The sequence below is a fragment of the Alosa alosa genome, chromosome 8 (assembly GCF_017589495.1).
Source record: "Alosa alosa isolate M-15738 ecotype Scorff River chromosome 8, AALO_Geno_1.1, whole genome shotgun sequence".
NCBI classification, from domain to species: Eukaryota; Metazoa; Chordata; class Actinopteri; order Clupeiformes; family Clupeidae; genus Alosa; species Alosa alosa.
The window spans coordinates 27,688,520-27,700,282 of record NC_063196.1 but is presented as its reverse complement, the minus strand read 5'-3'; the positions used below and the strand labels follow the sequence as shown (position 1 = coordinate 27,700,282).

At 43.1% G+C, this 11,763-nt stretch overlaps 1 pseudogene; it reads right to left on the bottom strand.

Annotated features, from left to right (window-relative positions):
- Positions 1-368: 368 nt before the first annotated feature.
- LOC125299648 lies at positions 369-5,882 on the bottom strand (annotated as a pseudogene).
- Between the last annotated feature and the right edge of the window lie 5,881 nt (positions 5,883-11,763).

The window sequence follows — 11,763 nt, the reverse complement described above, 5'->3', positions numbered from 1 at the left end:
TTACAGACACATACATGAACACACACCCAAAGAGCAGGTAGACACATTAGGAGCACGCTGCATCAGCGTCAGACTGACCAAACCCACAGTAGCCCCACAGAAACTCAACTCAGAGGACTGCAAGTACAAAAACACATAATTCACAGAAGAAAAAAAAAAACAAAACAAAAAAAACACCCCTCTACGGCACTCAGGCCAGATAATGTGTGTGTGTGTGTGTGTGTACACTGCATCTACGGAAATGACTGGAGGAAATGGAGTTTTAACTCAAGAGTCCCGACTGCCCCCCCCACCCCCGCGCGGTGGCAAGGTGGAAGTGGTGGAGGAGTCCTGAAGCTGTTGAGGTCATGCCACACACATCTGTGTGTTTAGAAGCATTTGCTGTGCACAATGGAGGGGCCGGACTCATCGTACTCCTGCTTGCTGATCCACATCTGCTGGAAGGTGGAGAGGGAGGCCAGGATGGAGCCTCCGATCCAGACAGAATACTTGCGCTCAGGGGTCGTGATGATCTGAAACAAAGACAAATGCAGGTAAGAACAGCACTCAAAACTGGGGCCTGCCTTCATCTTCAGAGAGAGAGAGACTCGACTCACCTTGATCTTCATGGTAGAGGGTGCCAGGGATGTGATCTCCTTCTGCATACGGTCAGCAATTCCTGGGTTCATGGTGGTACCGCCGGACAGCACAGTGTTGGCATACAGGTCCTTACGGATGATGGAGTTGGAGGTGGTCTCGTGGATGCCACAGGATTCCAAACCTGGAAGAGGTGAGAAAGTCTCGGACATTGCGAGAAGCAGGATCAGTTTACATCCTGCATCCCCAGCACAGAGGCAGGCTAACGAAACGCTAGCGATTGTTGAAAACGTGTGTATAATGGCAGAGCTGACAAAGAAGCAGCGAAAACCCTTGACGGAAGATGCAAAGAAAAGGAAAAGAGCTTCAGAGGGGATCGACACGTACAGACGCTAGAGGGAGCTTCGTAGATAAAAAGCATCAGGCTTGCCTGGTGTCCCTTTAAGAGTGTGTGAGTGGCACTCACCCAGGAAAGAGGGCTGGAAGAGGGCCTCAGGGCAGCGGAACCTCTCGTTGCCGATGGTGATGACCTGTCCGTCAGGCAGCTCGTGGCTCTTCTCCAGAGGTGAGGAGCAGGCGGCGGTGCCCATCTCCTGCTCAAAGTCCAGCGCCACGTAGCACAGCTTCTCTTTGATGTCACGCACGATTTCCCTCTCAGCCGTGGTGTGAAGCTGTAGCCTCACTCGGTCGGGATCTTCATCAGGTAGTCAGTCAGGTCGCGGCCAGCTAAGTCCAGGCGCAGGATGGCGTGGGGCAGGGCATATCCCTCGTAGATTGGCACAGTGCGAGTGACACCATCACCGGAGTCCATCACAATACCAGAGGTTACGACTGGAGGCATAGAGGGACAACACGACCTGGGGTGCGTTTCCCAAGACCATAGTTGCTAACCTGTTAGCAACTTAGTTGGTTGGCAATGGGAAATTGCATTGTAACCAACAAAGTTGCTAACTTAGTGAGCAACTATGGTTTTGGGAAATGCGGCCATGGATGGCCACGTACATGGCGGGAGTGTTGAAGGTCTCAAACATGATCTGTGGAGGAGAAGAGCAGATACGCACATTAGCACAAATCACCAGCAAGATTTGAGGTCTGAACACAACAGCCAGAAACAGGAGCAGGGGAAGGCGTGCGTTTCCCTCAGTGGTTTACATTTTTTCTTGATTGCTTTGATGCAGCAGTCAATTCAAACTCCACATTTAACACACAGCACGAAACAGTGGCACTCATGGTCAAAATTACACATTTTGCCTGCAAAAGACTAACATTCTCAAAACGTTTAAAACACACAGCAAAAGCAGAACAACACACAACTTGTAGTCAAATGACTGTTCACTTTCAATCAATCATTACCCGACAAACACCGGACGTCCCCCGGACCTTATGCCGACATTCACAACGTCCCCGATTGGTCCTGAACGTCATGTTCTCTAGCGGACGTCCGGAGCAAGTTATCGTTTGGTTATTGCGTGACGTCCGGTGCAGGACTTTCTGGGGACGTCACCGTCAGGTCCCTCGGATGACATTTGCATTTGGTCATTTCAAATACCTCCTAAGGACCCGACAATAACGTTATACCGGGGACATGGGGGGGACGTTTGTTTATTCACACATGGCAGCGGAGTTGAGAGTGCTCTGGCTACCGCCTGCAGGACGGAGACATCACATCCATGCACGACTTCACGTTACACGTCTGGGGATGACTAAAGTAGGCCTATCTATCTATCTAGTCTCTCTAGCAGTAGCTGCATTAGCCTACCGTAGTCTAAGGCAACATATCATACAGTTTATGAAGTTGTGCGTCTAAGAGCAAAGTATATGTCTACTTTGCTCATAGACGCACTTCATAAACTGGGAAAAGGGTTGTTAACGTTAAACTCAAAATGTATGTGCTACATAATTCAGCATGTCTGCATTTTGAGTTTAACGTTAATGTATAACGTTACAAACTAGGTAAGGGATTTTATCAAATTCATGTAAGCTGATGTGATGCTTGGTGTAACATTAGCAAAGTCGCTGTTCTTAGCTTCTAGCTTAGCCTACAATGCGCATTTCTTCAGATAACTGTCATTTGATGCATGTAACATGCTCTAAATAGGCAGTGGTTTATTTAACGTAGTCACGTACTTATTATCTGTTTTATTTTCAGAAACACACACAGCCGAATTGGGACTGAACCGACTTTTGGAGCTGAATACAATGCAATAAATCTAGAGAAATGTTAAAAACAGACCACGTAGCATTTGTTTAGGGTTGTCTAGCAACAGAAGTGACTACTTAATTTGTAAAGCAAAACGATCTAGCTCTACATTGCAGAAGAATTAAGGATACTGCTTCTTCATGACTTGTTTAAATGTCATTGTAATTTATTTGACGATGCTTTCGCTTTTTAAAAGTGTCACGCATAGCTGTCCCCGATGTTACAGCAGCTCCTTGTGGAAACAGCAAAGAGTGCACATATCCGATGAGATTTCTAACGAGGAGCAGAAGCTCTCTGCCTCACCAGAGCCTTACTGTTTAGCCTATTAATAAAACAATGATATAGAATAGAAACCTCTGGAATCTATTTATTTCATCTTGAAGTTGGCTAAGAGCATTCATAGACTAGAGAAAACGATAATTTTTTTCTTTATCTGCAATGTTCCAGGAAGATAGGCTTACATTTATAGGCTGTCCCTATTTGATCACAGGTCCAAGAAAACGAGTGGATATAACGTCAATGCATTCTGGTTATGTTTCATGTACTTTATTTCATGTTGAGTTTTGCTTCCCAGCATGCATTGCGATTCATTTAGTATTTTTGGCTATTGTTAGTTTTTAATATTTTGAAACAATATGGTTTGAACAATTTATCTTAGGCTAGCCTAGGCCTACTCTGATGATGTTTTGAACAATATGCTACGGGATATGCCCATTAAAACGTCATATTAGTTTATTAAGAAAATGACACCGTAGGTGTGAAAGCAGCACATCCTAGCCCGGTATAAATGTCCATGTCTACTCATCATTTGTGTAATGCATTCGGAGGACGTGATTTCATACATGCGAGAAAATATGAGGTGAGTGAAGTTGATTTTGTAGTTGTAGAACAAGTCATTAATGTGTGTTCATGTTCCGTCTACCTCTCTCCTAGCAATGCTGAGACTTACAGGATGTAATACCTTACCATACTAAATCGCACTTCATGTTTTAAAAAAATATAAACATGAAATATAAACGTTGCGCGCATAACGTCGCGGTGACCATTACAGGACCTTTTAGACCTCCTGAACAGAGGTCCGCGGGACGTAAAGGGAACCCTAGACAATGTCGAGGAGGTGACGTTCGCCAGGGGACCTTTAGGGGACGTCGCCAGGACTTTATTTTGTTTACTGGGTACACACTGACACTGCCCAACAAAATGCAAAACACCGTTCTCAAAATGAGGAGTTTCAGCCTTCATTTTTGCTGTCTGTGCCATTTCTTCTCATTTTTTTCAGTATCAGAAGAACTATGGAAAGACAAATGAATGATTGCTGATTGAAGAATTGTGCAAAGGAGATTCACACATTGACATTACAAGTTCATAAGTTTGCAAGCAATTCTATTAGCTGTGGATTAATGTTTTCCATTTGTTACACACAGTTAATCCAATGGAGTTTGGAGTCTTTGTATGAGAACTGTGTTAAATGTTTTGAAAAAGGATGTGAAACATGAGTTAAAACAATGAAAATGTGTTAAATAATTGGCAAGAGATGACTTCTACTGTGCTAAGAAGGTGAAGCTCAAGATCAAGTGGATCCCAGTTTCATTAAGTGCATCAAAGCAATCGAGAAAAACTAATATGGCAACATGAGTCTGGGAAATTTAAATCTCCAAGTCATCAGCCATCTGTGTACAAGGCTAGGCCGATTAGCATGTTCCTTTTACAGGTATTAAATCAGTTAGTCCAACACAGCTAAAGGTATGATATTGGTTAGTCCAGTGTGTCAGAGTGAGTGCTGAATCTGACAGAGCCCTACTGACTCATCACACCAGCTCAACACAGGAGCATTGGAAACGCAGCAGACACTGCACACACACACAGAGAGACAGAACCTGAGGACTTCAGGAAGAGGAGCAGGGCAGAGGGCAACATGAGTCTGAAATGAGACAGCAGCAACCAGGGCCGGAGTGGGGACACTTTTCAGCCCAGGAGTTTCAGACCCAAGACCGGCCCACTTTTTTAGTGGTGGTGGAAATTTTATAAATAAGGCAACATTTCAGCTCTTACTATCCTGTAGTTTTTTATTTATGCATTTGAAATGTATCCCACAATTCCACTAAGAGGCATATTGAACAACTGTATTGTTTACATGTGTTTTTCTGCATGGGTCAGCTATCATGTTGTTGTTTGGTGATTTGCTCCTTTACTACACCCACTTCTGAGCTAACAAGCCATATAGGTTGATCATGTAGCCTACTGCTGTCATAGCCTACTGTTCTTTCTTCCATAAAATAACTTTAATTCATATGGTTAACTCTATTATCCTTTCTACTTGTCTCTATAGTCACAGTTAATTTCGGGCTCATCCTTTTCAGCGGGGGACTGGCTGATCTGCTGCTCAGGCTACTTTTGTTTTTAGGCCTATAGGCTACTGCATACACAGATCAAGCTTGAGTTTTGTTATCAATATTTGCATAATATTTGCAAAGTCTATGAATAGCCATATTGGATGATACCAAAATGCTAATATTTTAATTCATTTAAAATGTTACTTGCGAATAGGTTGACAATGCTACAACGTCCAGTAGGTTATTAGCCCAATTACGCCGTTATAATCATGGCTATCTCTCTTTACCAGTTGCCACTTATGTCTGTCCTCTTCAAAAAAAATTGGAAGCATGGCACATTTGGCAACATTGTGTAGCCAACTTTAAGAGAAGATAGATTAACGTGACAAATGCCAATATTTTTCCCTCGACCCAAAAGTGAAGCGGCCCACCGGGAATTCTCCCGATTCCCCACTCCGGGCCTGGCAGCAACAGCAGAGGAGAGTTCTGAGGTGAGAGCAGCAGAGAGTAGAGACAGGATGAAAAGAATGGGCGTGGGCCAAACATGGGCTATCCGCATCCAACAACAAGGGCTATCCACGGCTGTCTATGATGTGCATTTCTGTGTGTTCTGTGGTGTTACTGTGTGTGTGTGCGTACCTGGGTCATCTTTTCCCTGTTGGCCTTGGGGTTCTGGGGGGCCTCTGTGAGCAGGGTGGGGTGCCCTTCGCGGTAAAACGCAGCTCATTGCAGAAGGTGTGATGCCAGATCTTCTCCATGTCGTCCCAGTTAGTGACAATACACTTCAGTGTGAGGATACCCCTCTTGCTCTGAGACTCATCTCCCACATATGAATCCTTCTGTCTTCTGTACAACAACCCCCCCTTCTCTTCTCTCTCTCTTGCCTATTCTCACTATGGTATACTGTAACCATATATAGTACCAGTGATTACTTATTGACATTAAGGTAGATAGAGAGATACTTTATTGATCCCCAAGGGGAAATTCAAGGTCTCAGTAGCAAACAGACATCATACACAACATGCAATTACAGCAGAAAGGGTAAATATAAGTATATACATATAACAAAACAATAATATAACTGTACAATAGAGACAGTAGAAGATAAGAAAAACTAACAAAACTAAATATACTATATAAATTAAATTAAAAAAATCCACAGTGTGCTTGAGGATGATCAAGCATGAGACGCTTGCAGTGACAGGACCAGGACTGTCCTGTAGTTCTGTGTGCATGGTAAGGTGCTCAAGAGAGTGAGTGTCATGGTGAAGGTGCAAAAAGTAGTCCAACCGTAGTCCAATGCAAGAATAAGGACAAATAAGAGAGTAATGTATAATGTAGACAAGGTAATATAAAAACTATGTCAGTGCAAGAATAGGTTGAGGTAATAGGGTAACAACTATTCAGTATTGTAGCAGAAGCCATTGGTCATGTGCGCTAATATAGCATGAAAAACAGTGTAGCAGTAAAACAGTAGTACAACATTAGGCTGTGGACAGTAGTAAAACAGTAGTGGGCAGTCAGTACTCAAACATGGAGAGGGTGGAGAGGCAGACAGACTATGCAGAGAAGTCTATCTCTCCTCTTCCCTTAATTGAAGCATTGAACAGTTCAATGGCCCTGGGGTCAAATGACTTCCTCAGCCTTTTAGTTGTGCATGGCAGTGAGCGAAGTCTCCAGCTGATCAAGCTCTTTTGCTTTATAATAGTGTTGTGGAGTGGATGATATTTATTGTCCAAGATGTTGATCAGTTTGCTCAGGGTCCTTTTATCTGATATTGAAGTGATGCACTCCAGTTCGGCTCCCACGACAGAGCCAGCTTTCCTTACTAGCCTGTCTAGTTGCCCAGCATCCTTCTTCTTTGTGCTTCCTCCCCAGCATACCACAGCATAGAAGAGGACGCTGACAGACTGGTAAAACATCCTGAGGAGCTTACTGCAGACATTGAAGGGCCGCAGCCTCCTAACCATTTGATAACCATTGATCTTCAGTAATACTAACCCACTCTACATCTCTCTTTCTTCCCCCTTACCTCACTTGTGAGGTATATCATCACCAGTCATCAGCCATCTGTGTGCTTGGCCCTCTTCTCACCCATCTCACCTGAAGTCCCATCCATATAACTGGCCTATATTGCCGACCCACCACATGCCCTTTGACAACTCCTTTTCCCCTGGACAATTCCAACGCTGGACTATTTGAACTTTCTGACACTAAATTAGGATTAATGCATTATCATACCGGATATGCCCACCTCTTGTAACTTTCATCTCAGATGGCTTTAAACACCATGTCCTATTCTCTACACCTGACTATCATATGCATTTGTCATGTATACAGACCATACTGTCCTGTATTTGACCCTAGGCAGATGGGTCAGGCCCTTGAGTTGTAAAGGTTTCTTCCTTTATGTATCTCCAATTCTAGGGAGTTTTTCCTCGCCCCTGTTAGCCATGGGCCTTCTTTTCTTTCTCTGATTGTCACTTTGTAAAGCGCCATGATACACGTGTAATGTTTTGGCGCTTTATAAGCACAATTAAATTGAAATTGTCCCATACGGACCATCACACCCTAAACACACACACACACAGATGTTAGTCACTTTGAAATGTTGCCAAACTTCCCAAAAGGACTGGGAACAGGCACTACTTCCAGGTACCAGTAGATATATAGATACACTCATTTTCTGCTTTCTTGTTGAAAATGCTTTACAGCTTTGCTGCATGACATGCTGGTAAAGCAAGAGATAATCATACAGCAGCAGAAAAACATAGTCAGGATGGTGCAAGATCTACATGATGCCTTTGCCTCTGCTACCAACGGCTCCATTACTACACATGGGACAGTGTACAGGCACAGTGCTTATTTTCCACTGAAGGGCCCAGACGACTTAATGGTTCTGGAAGGAGACCTTCAGTCTGTTCCGGAACTGAAGAAGGATTTGGTGAGTTGTTATATTTCATAGAGACAGAGTAAGACAGGATAATGTAATTGTAGTTCGTTTGAAAATTTTATGTGGATAATTCTCTACTTTCAGACTCTTTTGCTCGGACTAGCAGGGGGTGCCACCGTACAAGAAACAGTTTGGAGGGTTTTGCAAAGGGTCTTTACAAATTAACTTTCCCAGAAGGTCACCTGGAGGGGGTTGAGTGGAAAGGTGGCCTCTGAAAAACAACTTTTGAAAACAGTAGTAATAGGTTGGTTTCACCATTTCATTACTTTTTTTCTCTCATTTAATCCTCTCTTACAAAAGTTGTTGTACTAACGCTTCCAAGGTTACTTCTGCATTTAGCACTGGTAAATACTGAAGTGATCTGTAACAGGCCAGGACACAGTTGGTTCTCCTAGGTCATTATGTGACTTCTACACATTCAAACAAACCAGGGGGGTATTCCAGAAAATAGGTTTACTGGCTTAACTGGGTATGTTAACCCAGAGTAAGCGGTAAATCTGGGATTTCAGTTCCAAAATGATCAAGCTATGTAAGTCACTATGGTAACAGGCTCTGAACTTAACCTGGTTGGTTGCCTTGCACTGCGATTCCTGCACATCTTCATTTGTTTTCCTGGCTACAAACCTGCAAGGATAATTAAAGTGTAGTTTCACCAACTGGCAGGTCATCATCACTTATTTTTTGCCAGATGATATGTAATGCGTCAAATCTTATCACAAACATGGAAATGTCCAGAGGCAATACACGATGCCAGGATGTACCGGGAATCTAATTTGAGCAACACATTTCAACAGGGTGCATTAGGCCTCTATACCTTATTGGATTATTATCAGATCCACTACAGACTAATTAATGTGTAGGCTCTAACTTATGCAATGTGTGCAATTACAGGATAACTTGATACTGGGAGATAGAGGACACCTATGCCTTCCGACACTCATCACCCCGGAACCCTGATTCCGATGCTGGCCAACAGCACACCCACAAAATAGAAATTACTTTTGGGATTCTCAAATGTCTATGACAACGTAGGATAGTTTAAGAAAGTATCATTCAAAGCAGTCAATACTAGGGGTGGCACGATTTATGAAAAAATAATCCGAACTGTTCGGTTCGCGGCATATGTGCATCGTATTTTTTGACGGTTCATGCCATGCGTAATGTAGCCTCATGCCCATATGGGACCTCAGACAGTTTTTTTTTCCTCTTTCGCGAGAAAAGGGAAAGGTGTGGGGTGTTGCGGGTTAGGTGTAGAAATGGCAATTTGATCTGTAGCCCTCCCACTGGACTGGACCCCCCGAAAGGAGGGTAGGGCAGACACAGTTTTCTGTGAATATCTCGAAAACCGTAGGGTTTAGGAGGACCATTTTTGTTGATCTCAAGGGGCCATGTCAACCCATTCCATAACCACTCATTTCATGTATAGCGCCACCTAGTTAAACACAAAAAAATAAAAATGAGATGTTGTAATTGAAGGTATCTGTGACCTAACATAGTCAAAACTGCACGAAATTGGAAGTGTAGGATCATTATGACACCCTCTGAATGCATGCCAAGTTTCGTGGAATTCCGCTCATAGGGGGCCACACAATAAATTAATTTATGTTACTATACACCAACTGGCCTGTAGGTGGCCGGAGACAGTTTTCTGTGAATATCTCGAGAACCGTAGGGCCTAGGAGGTCCACCTTTTTTTTGTATGTTGGTCTTAAGGGCACTTTAATGTATAGCGCCACCTAGTTAAAAATTAAAAAGCAAGCATTAGGTGTTTTCATCACAATATCTCTGGCTGACATGGTCAAAACTGCACGAAATTGAAAGTATAGGATCATTATGACACCCTCCGAATGCATGCCAAGTTTTGTGAACTTTCGTTCATGGGGGGCCTTACAATAAAATTATTTATGTGTACATTTAGTGACCGTACACCAACAAGGATTCCCGGGACACTGAAAGACCGGGGTACACGAAACTTGGTGGGCATGTAACCCCACATGGATAGCATGGAACCAACATTTTTTGTTTTGATCTGTAGCCCCCCCCCCTTGACTGGACCCCCCGAAAGGAGGGTAGGGCAGACACAGTTTTCTGTGAATATCTTGAGAACCGTAGGGCCTAGGATGACCAATTTTTTCTGTATGTTTGCCTCCAGGGGTCATCTTAACCCATTCCATGTGCATAAACAGATACACACGCACACACATACATTCACAGTAATCATACGTATGATACATACTCACACAGTAGACATATACGCATGCATGCACATGCACAAACACAGGCACATACGCAGGCACACACACACACATAAACATGTACACGCACACAAGAATTTCTCAGAATTATGAACAGGCAAGAATGGGGTGGGGTTGTATAAAATTAATTTTACATGTGAAATCTATGAACTTATCATGTTTTGGTACTTGTTGTGTAGCAGATACCAGTGAGAATTGAGTGTGGATAATGCAATTTAGTGAGACAGTTAGAATCATATAGGCCGTTCAGCATGATTTATTTTTGTGGAAAAAATGTGATGGACTGGGCGGCGGTCATATTTTGTACCGATCTGCGGTACATCTAGTTTTAAACCCTTTCGTAGTCTAATTGATCTCTGTTTGCAAACGGCAATCCTAATTGCCTCTAATGTGTTATTAGCAGTGTTGTCGGAGCTAATGCAGCTCCCTCTCCCTCAACTTCATGGTCAGGAACGAAATATTTATGTGGGTGGGTCTCTCTGATAATGCTCTAAACTGGTTTCAAACCTACATTACTGGCAGAGATTTTTATATCAGTCTAGGAGATCATGTATCTGAAAAACATGACTTGCCTTTTGGTGTGGCCCAGGGAGCTGCCTTGGTCCCCTGCTATTTTCTCTATATATGCTCCCATTGGGAAACGTCATAAGTCAGCATAATGTAAACTTCCACAGCTACATAGATGATACCCAATTGTATCTTTCTGTGGAGCCAACTAACTTAGATGGCCTTTGCTCCCTCACTGCATGCCTAACCTCCATTAATCAGTGGATGAGCAAAAACTTTTTTGAAACTAAATGATGACAAAACAGAGGTACTTCTGGTTGGACCAAAACTAAAGCGAGATATTATTCTTAGTAATCTGGGGAACTTGGCACACCAGGTCAAACCAAAAGTAACAAGCCTCGGTGTCATCTTAGATGCAGAGTTAAGTTTTAAGCCCCATATCAGTAAAGTTACTCAGACAGCCTATTTCCACTTGAGAAACATTGCCAAAGTCACGGCCCTTTTAACTCAACAAGATGCAGAAAAGCTAATTCACGCCTTTATCACTAGCAGGTTAGACTACTGCAATGCACTTTTCACTGGTCTTCCCAAAAAATCATCTAAAGAAATTGGCACTCATACAGAACTCTGCGGCTAGACTTTTAACTAAGACTAAGAAGAGAGACACATCACCCCTGTGTTGGCTGAACTGCACTGGCTCCCTATTTCCTATAGAATTGATTTTAAGGTTATGTTAATTACTTACAAAGCTCTGAATGGCATAGCACCTTCATATATCTCTGAGCTTTTAATATCTTATCAACCACAAAGGAAACTTAGATCATCCAATTCTAATCTTTTAATCATTTTAAAGTGCTCCACAAACAAAGTGGAGAAGCTGCGTTTATCCATTATGCCCCAAACTATGGAACACCCTGCCTCTGTACATCAAGCAGGCGA